General features: G+C 35.0%; 1 long non-coding RNA gene across 1 annotated transcript; it reads left to right on the forward strand.

The window, feature by feature from the left end:
* The first annotated feature begins 4,556 nt into the window (after positions 1-4,556).
* Positions 4,557-6,320, forward strand: LOC113277967. Its single transcript, XR_003325245.1, has 4 exons — positions 4,557-4,833; positions 5,088-5,207; positions 5,325-5,413; positions 5,587-6,320. It is a non-coding gene; the product is annotated as an uncharacterized LOC113277967 (long non-coding RNA).
* The last annotated feature ends 2,666 nt before the right edge of the window (positions 6,321-8,986 follow it).

Consider the following 8,986-nt stretch of genomic DNA (forward strand, 5'->3'; position numbering starts at 1 on the left):
ATTTAGGTACCATATTACTCTACTAAGTATATCCCAATGCGCTTGTTCTGGATTACAGGTTATATCTACCTAACTTACTCACAATATAGGCAATGTCTGGACTCTTATAGTTCATTAAATTCATCAGACATCCTATAACTCTTGAGTATTCAAGTTAAGATACTCCTTACCCTTATTTATCGTGAGTCTATAAGAAGAATCGTACGGAGTACAAACATGATTACAATCATACTGATTGAATCTCTTAACCACAAATTAATCCTCATCCCTAAGATTACATCAACAAGGCCTAAGTCTTTCAAGTCAACGTTCTCATTCAACGCATGTTTTTAGTGGAATTAATCACATCTATGTTTGTATCAAGTATAAGCATATCAGCAACATACATACAATCACACATGCATCCTCAACAAGTTACTTGTAAATATACTTATTTCATTTATTAACTTAAATCCACTACTCATTATCATATGATCAAATTTTCATATCACTGTTTTTAAAAAAAAAACATATAAAAATTTGTTCAACTTACAAACTTTGTCTTCATAACCTTTCACTACAAAGTCCTCCGGTTGGTCTATGTAAATTTCTTTATCTAATTCACTTTTCTAAAAAAAAATTCTTAACATCCATCTGATGTATCTCTAAGTTTTTTCTTATGAAAGCAATAGCAATTAGCATCTCAACGGAAGTAATTCTCGTCACATGTGAATAAGAATCAAGGAAATTTACACCTTCTTTCAGTTTATAGCCTTTAGCTACCAACCTAGCCTTATATTTTTTTCATAGTTCCATCTACCTTACGTTTCCTATTAAAGACTCATTTACATCCTATGGTCTTACTCCCTGGAGGTAAATTAGCAAGCTCCCAAGTCTGGTTCAGATGGACTGAGTCCATTTCACTAAAAGAAGACTCTTTCCACCACGGAGCTTCAGAAGAACTCATGGCTTCTCTATAGGTCTGAGGATTAGACTCTTCTAGTGTTACGAAGTCAGGTCCAAAGGAGGTTTTGGTTCTAGCCCTTTTACTTCTCCTAGGATCAATTTCTACTTCATCTTCCTCTAAAGGTAAAGTCTGACTGGTTGAAGGGACATCTAGGGGATCAACACCTCTCTTACGAGAGTCAGATTTTAATGGAAAAACATTTTCAAAAAACACAGCATCCCTAGACTCCATAATAGTATTCACACCAATTTCAGAAATATCAGAACTCACAACCATAAATCTATATGCAGGTGTATGCTCAGGATACCCTATGAAGACACAATCAACAGTTTTGGGTCCTATCTTGGTTGCTTTAGGTTTAGGGATCTGAACCTTAGCCAAACACCTCCACACTTTGAAGTATGCAAAAGAAGGTTGTCTACCTTTCTACAAATCATTTGGATTTTATCTGATCCTTTAAAGGGTACTCTATTCAGGATATAGAAGGCCTAGAGGTAGCTTCCCCCTACAAGTTCGAAGGTAAACCATAAAATCAAAACATTAAAAACTCATTTTGTCCGACATAATCAACTGCAAGTATTAAAAGTTTCTACAAAATAAAAATTCAACCATTATTTGATTGGCTCCATTTAACACACGTACAACTCCGTCCACCAAGTTTTAGTTCATTCTCTAGATAAGCTAACCACTGTTTAATATGATTGTACTGTTCCTCATTCGCTGTTCCCCACTCCGCAATCTTGCTAAAGTTTGAGCAAAGCTCATTACGACGCACACTTTCGATGTCATTCTCCAAACAATTAAAACTCACTTTAACTTTTGAGTAGCATCTCTTCACATACTTTCTCCATCTCCTTAGGATGTACTTATCTAGAAGCAACCGTACATCATTACGGATTAGTAGTACATTAACTGCATGCCTACAAAGTGTGCCTTTAAACTCAAACATTGGAGAACTGCAGTGAACAGAACCAGGCCCGGTTCTGAAGTGGCGCGTCTTGGGCAACAGCACAGGGCGGGAATTTTTGGAGGGCGGGATTTTTTGGCTTTGTGGTGGGATATATATTACTCCTATCCCAACATTTGGTGGCCTGGCAGGCCTGCTTCTACCACCTGTGCTTTGTTTGAGGAAAAACGATCTCAATGGCATTCTACATTCCACTGTCTTGGTCAGTTACTATTCCTTGAGGAGCACATCCGGACATGCATGCAAGACACTTGCTAAATATCCAAACAAAAGTTTGTGCATCTTCATTTGGAATCAATCCACACCCAAGTAAGAGTGATTGACCATGGTGATTCACCCCGACAAAGGACATGAATGGTAAGTCATACTTGTTTGCCAAACATGTTGTGTCAAACATTACAACCTCACCAAACTCCTTGTAGACTTCTACACTCCTACCATCTGCCCGAAGTACATTCTTCAGACGATCTTTATGGTTCAATTTATGAAGTAGTTGAATTTTGGGATGTTATATCAGCGATGTGGAAATCAATGCTGGTTATGTATCATTTTGGAAAATTTTATATGGTTCCATATTATTTTTTTCTAGATTTAACTTTCATCTAGCAGCAAATGTTCAAGTGAGATGACTTGAACATCTTTCTTAATCACGAAGACGACCTCCTGTCATGTATAACAGTATAAGCCATTCTGGCACTTCTATATATCCATCTTGATAGAAGGGATTTTGGTTCTATCTTGATAATTTATTTTTATTACAACTGGGGATACTTATCACAACTTTTTCGTGGAGACATGTATAATTCCAGCATTATGGGAAAGCTCAATGGGTACGAAAGGGGAACGAAGAATTGCAAACGTGTTTCCAATTTTTTAGCTAGTTGTAGGCGGTTCTAATGTCAAGCACCATGGGGATCTAGTTTTTAGCTTTAGCTACAAGATAGCTATGGACAAATACTATGACGCATATCTTAACTATAATATAGTTAAAAGCTTTGGCTTAGCTAGTGAAGAGAACACATCTGATCCGTCTTAAGCCAAACACTATGACGAGGGATTTTCCTTAGTTGTTCCCTATCTGTAGTGAAATCCAACCATTATGGTCTTCCATGTAGTTAATTAAGTGTAGCGATATCTCTTATCTATATTTAAAAGTGTATCACATCTGATGCGGGTGGTAGAGAAGGGAAATCACATGGAAATTCAGTTTTCGTGTAGATTTATACTTTACAGAAACTGAGTATCCGTTTGTTAGTTGAGACGGATACTGAGTACCCGTGAGATTGTACACGGAAATTGAGTATCCGTTTCTGGTTTTCGCAGTTTTATACTAAAACTTCTCTTTTTCATTCTTTTTTTTTTTACTAAAACTTTTTTTTTACCTATTATATCTATTTTTTTCCTCTTAATTATCTTTTAACCTATACAAATATTCCACGGTAAAAAAATTGGGAAAAAATAAGCGGAAACTAAGTTCTCATTTTGCACTATTTGCACGGAAACTAAGTTTCTGTACAGTATAGCTAAGGGATTGCACGACACTATAGTGAAGTTGCCCTAAAATCCCTTTACCTTAGCTTTAAATAAGTTATAGTTGAGAAAAATCCCTCATCACTTGGCCTTACCGCTAAAAAATACTAATAATTTTAGTCATAAAATAGATTTTTGGGTCCCACAATTAAGATAGCTCTTTATACTTAATGAATTGCGGACTACGATAAGGAACAATTAATTGAGATATACATAAACTAGTTGGGGATATTTCATTGTAGTTTTAGGTATGGTTTTTCAATGCCAGCAATCCATCAATCAATACTCATTTCATTGAAAAACTATGCCGGCAGCTACCGTAAAAATATCCCTCAATTAATTTATGTATCCTCCAGTTACATCTAGAATATGAGAGGAACTCATAGGGGATAAGTTGTTTGTTGGACACTCCTTCGCTATAATATAACTATAGCCGAGAAAAATGGTGAGTCATAATGCTTGGTCTAATAGTTCTTATTTCGTTTTAAACAAAAAGAAAACATAATTATCTTTTCTTTTTCAACTATAAGTCGGTGACATTTTCGCCGTTCATACTTGATTTTTACCGAATAAATATATTATGCCCACTTATTCTCGAGAGAAAAAAATCTCAAAAAAAAAAAAAAACAGAAGTCATATTACTGATATACACGACTGAATCCAACTAAAACAGTCTGAATAGTTTCATATTTATTTTGTTGTTTATACTTTTCCATTTAAGGCACGCTAAAACATACATGGCCATCTTTTATTGATGTGAAGATCAAATAAGCACTAGTTCAAACAACAACAAATCTAAAATGGTTGTTCATCTATATCATTTGGTTCACATGTGCCGCGGGAATATTTTTTTGATTTGCAGTTAGTAATGCAATCTTGATCATCTACCCCCTTTTAATAGCAGCAAGGCTCTCCTAAAAACGTTACCATGTTCCCCCCCTGCACGTATTTTTCACCTCTCGCACGCATCTTTCGTATTCCCACGTATTTTTGGTCTCCATCGTTGGATTATGTCCAGATCTAACTGCAGTTGTCCGATCGAAAAACTATCAAATGACAAAAGTGCCGCGTATACATAAACATCCCTCCTCTCCGTCAATTCTTCTTCTTCTCCCTCAAATCTCTCTCTCTTCTCAACAGCGTAAATTCCACAAGATCTTCGATTGACTTTCGAACAAAATTAATGGAGAGGTTCTACAATGTAATCGATTTTTCGCTTTTCTTCCATTAGGCATGCACTCATATTATCAAAACCTAGGGTTCTGTGTAATTTGATTTGTTTATGTTCATCAATGGTTGGTTATTCACTGATAACACCAATATTCAACCTTCGAACAATTCATGCTGGAGATCAACATTTCAATCAACTGTTTTTCTTTTCTTCCATTAGGTATGTACTCATATTATCAAATCATTCTCTGTAATAGTTCTCTGATTCTGTCTATTTAAGGGTTTAATTTGATTTTCATTTATTTATGTTTGAAGTGTTGGTTATTCAATGATAACACAAATTTCAACATTTAATGTATTATTTTCATCTAATTTGAGGGTCAAATAAGATGAACAAGGGTTTCTAAGTTACGTCCGTATTTTCCAATAATTTAGTGCAATAATACATTTTGTAAATATTTTGATGTTGAATAGGGTGAACCCAGAGCACCAGATACGGATACATCCCAGAGTTGTTTTGGGGATCGAAGAAATAGGATGATTGAAGAGCAATATGCTACTGAAACCGGACAGACAACGTCAAGAAAACTTTATGTTAATTTTGTTAAAACATCTCTTATATATTTACGTTTTTGGTTTACTATATGAAATTGGTAACTACCTTAGAATTTAGGGCTTTTATAGCTAACAACAATGTCATTTTATTTGTAGGTATTATGATGTCTACTAAGTTTGAAGAAGAATCTAAACAAGTTTCTTAAGGAGTTGTTAGAAATGCTGCTGAAGAATTCGCTGCTTAGGTTTGTGCGCTTAACTTTTCTGTGTTAGGGGGTTTTGTTTTGTGTACTTATGTTTGAATTTGGGTGATTTTTAAAATTTGGGTTTATCTTTCTCAAATTCATTGTTTTATAATTTGTCTGCAGTTTTTGGAGAATGTTTTTTTTTTTTTTAACTTGGATTGATTTCTGGCTAGGTTTTTGGTCATTTTCTGACAATGATTGACAAAGCTAAGGTCGAACGGTTTCATTTTTATCCGCTTCCTTCATGGCATATGTGTTCATCCATAAAGCACAGCTTATGTAAATATGTAATCCCTTGGTTATACTAGCTTCATAACATCTTGAAAAAAAATAATCTGAAAATATATATCGTTTGAATTTTGGTTTTCTATGAGAGAATCCTCTGAGCCCATGCATTTTTGATAGTGGATTGTAGGGACACATAATATTGGGTATTTAGTCCTTTGGTTTTTTGTTACTGCCGCCGCAACATAAAAATTATTAATTTTCTATTGTCAAACTAAAGAATTGTGATATTGGTCGGTATGTGGAAAGTTTTTATTGCTTCTCAAAGGAGAGATGAGGTTCATCTCAAGATGAAAGCTACAAGTGTTATCCATTTGATTGGAAAACAGGGGGATGCACCCTTTTTTGTTCTTCAAATTCCCTCATATACCGGCATCGATGCTTCAGGTTAGCTGATAGAGGAATCTCAAAATTGACGACAAAGTTGGTGTTGAGCTATAGTGTAAACTATGAGAAAATTATGAGAATAGCAATTGACAGAAATAACTACTGATGTTTCCATATTTCACTTTTATCTTACAAAGTTAACTGAACAATGAGATACCAATATTTAGATCTTTTGGTTGGATATCTCATCTCTTCACTAAAATGGATGAGTAATAAGAATGAATCTTTTCTGTGATTGAAGACTTTTCATTGGGGTTGATTGATATAGGTTTGGTGCAATTCTTTTGCTTCCAATTTTTTCATCGAGAAGTGGTACCCCAGTAGTTATTTGTGGGTTTTTATCTTTTATTCTTTCTCCCAGCTACACATCATTGTTGTCTGTCTTTTAAAACTTGAAAAATGGAACTATTATTCGCTAACGTGCAACGCACGTGCACTCTACTTGTCAATCATAAGCCTTCTATTACAATGGTACATTCGTGATTTACAAATTTTTTCACTGTTACTTCACCATCTGTATTATCACACAAGCATCATTCTCGTTATAAATCAAATTTTATGACTCGTGAGAGTAATAACTATCAAAGTCAGATTACAAGAATTGCTGGAAACAAAAAAAAAACAAATAATAGAACTACATTCATAACTCTTTTATTTAAAATTAATTATACAAACCATTAATCCTTCTCGCAACAGTTTCAACTGATAGACACAGTTTTGTGTCCGATTTGTCTCGATTCTATATATTGTTAGGGTTCATTTTTGTACTTATTATGGTGTTTTACTTATTTGTAGGTATTTTTGGCCAATAAACATTTTTGGAAAAAAATTGGTTCGAAAAGTTGTCGGAAAGCACCCGGAGGACACTTGCTATTCGGACCCCCGGTTTGGATAAGGGGCACCCACAGGACACCCCTTAAGGCGGCTGCTAAAGGCACCCCTACTATGGATAGGGGCGCCCCTTTATCTTCACCAAAATTTTGGCGGGAAAAACTAAATTCAAATTCAGTTTTGCAGCGGAACTTTTAGGCGAGATTTTGTTGGAGTTTTGGCCGGATTCAATGGGCTCTTTGGATTGGATATATCATGTTATGACTAAACAGGGCTGGTAGGTGTGATTGGATCGAATGAATTGGGCTAGATAAGCCGGAAGAAGAAACATAGGAGCTGGATGTTTATCGAAGTTCTGTTGATGACTAGGAGGAGATTTAGTCGGAATTTGACGTGGAGATGGATTGGAATTTAGTTGATGAGTCAAAACAGGATTGGTATGAGCTTTAGATTCGATAAAACAGTGATAAATCTTCGGTTTGAGCGAAACAGGGAAGTGAAGTTATTAACGGACTTTCTGGTTATGTATATGGGAGTTGGCGAGATTCTGGAGAGGTCAACTATATTTGGGACTCTATCTTACCTTATTTGAGAAGTTTACAACTCACAGAACCGCGTAGAGAAGCTTGGCAGGGAAAGAAATCCCGAGACTTGAGGTGGAGGAAAGATAAGAATAGCCGAAGATTTCTTGAAGTTCAATCGACCTGTGGGCTATAAAAGGAGTTGGGATAGCTCATAGAATACCTACGTACACTTTGGGGAAGTTTAGAACATAGCAGAGCATAAAAACACCAAGTTGCAGAGATACAGGCGAGAGGAAGTTGAAGAACACAGAACAGCAGTAAGAGACAGTCGAAGAATCCGTGGCCTTTTCTTTCAAATTCAATCGTTTTGTCACAATTTCTGTAACAATTATTCAGAGTTCGCAACAGTTCTGTGTTAGGGTACTTTGTAACAGTGGTTCGTAGCAATTATATCCGTTACAAACACGTTGTTTTATACTTTCTATTCTTTTTAATCAACTTTTGAGCAACAAACATGTATTTTGAGCAAGTGGTTAATATGAGGAGCTAAACCCCATTTCTGAGGCGATAGAGGAAGTTATTTTTCCAACAAAAAGTGGTATATTCTTATTTATTTATTTATCACAATTATTTTTATGATTGTTTTGCCTTGAGTGAAAATTGTTTGAATGATTCTTGTTAAGCAATTGTTATTTCTTTTGATAGAGCATGCTTGGACCTAGGTTTTTGATGTTCTATGCTTCGGATTTACACTTGTTATTTTGAGAATCTACTTGTTGCAATAGTTTAGAATCAAATTGAACGAAAAAATTGCATGAATATAAATATTGGATTAAATCACTCTGAACTTGGAAAATAGTGGAATCTTAGCCTCAATGTTCTTTTAATATTGATATCAACTTTGATTGAGTTTGCTATAATTTTTAGTGAGTTTTCTATTTTAATATTAGAATTTAAGTCTAATTAATATCCTTCGCATTCTGAGAATCGAACCACTTTTACCACTATCTACAAATCACATCATCAACCGAATATGAAACACCACCCATAAGTAACAAGCATAAGATGAGAGCTATAACCAGATGAATATACGTGAAATTGGACATCCATAGTTGCTTTGAGGAATTGCCCATTTTCATATTTGGTTTTTTCTTTTCACTGCTTGATTGGTGTAATGGATTTATAATATGCTTAATAGCAAAAGTTAAATAGGCTGGATTAATTACAGTAGGAGTATTCAATGATTTCTTTCTTTACTTGGATTTTCAGAACTTAATTTCAATAAGATTCCATATATGATAATAAAATCAGCCAGATTTTCTGAATGTAGGTCATTAATTTCCTCTCATAAAAGACTAATCATATGCTCTGTAGTCTTTTCTTTTGGGGTTATCTTTGGTTCAAATAGTGCTGGACTAACATGGATTTATCTCATAAAAGGTTCCAAAAAATGATCATGTGGGAATTAGGGTAGTTGCTCTACCATTAGGATCATAAAAGTGAAAAGTTGGCCTAGCATTTGTACTTGTCGGTATAAGCTTCGGGA

Source organism: Papaver somniferum, chromosome 5 (assembly GCF_003573695.1).
Source record: "Papaver somniferum cultivar HN1 chromosome 5, ASM357369v1, whole genome shotgun sequence".
In the NCBI taxonomy this organism is placed as follows: Eukaryota; Viridiplantae; Streptophyta; class Magnoliopsida; order Ranunculales; family Papaveraceae; genus Papaver; species Papaver somniferum.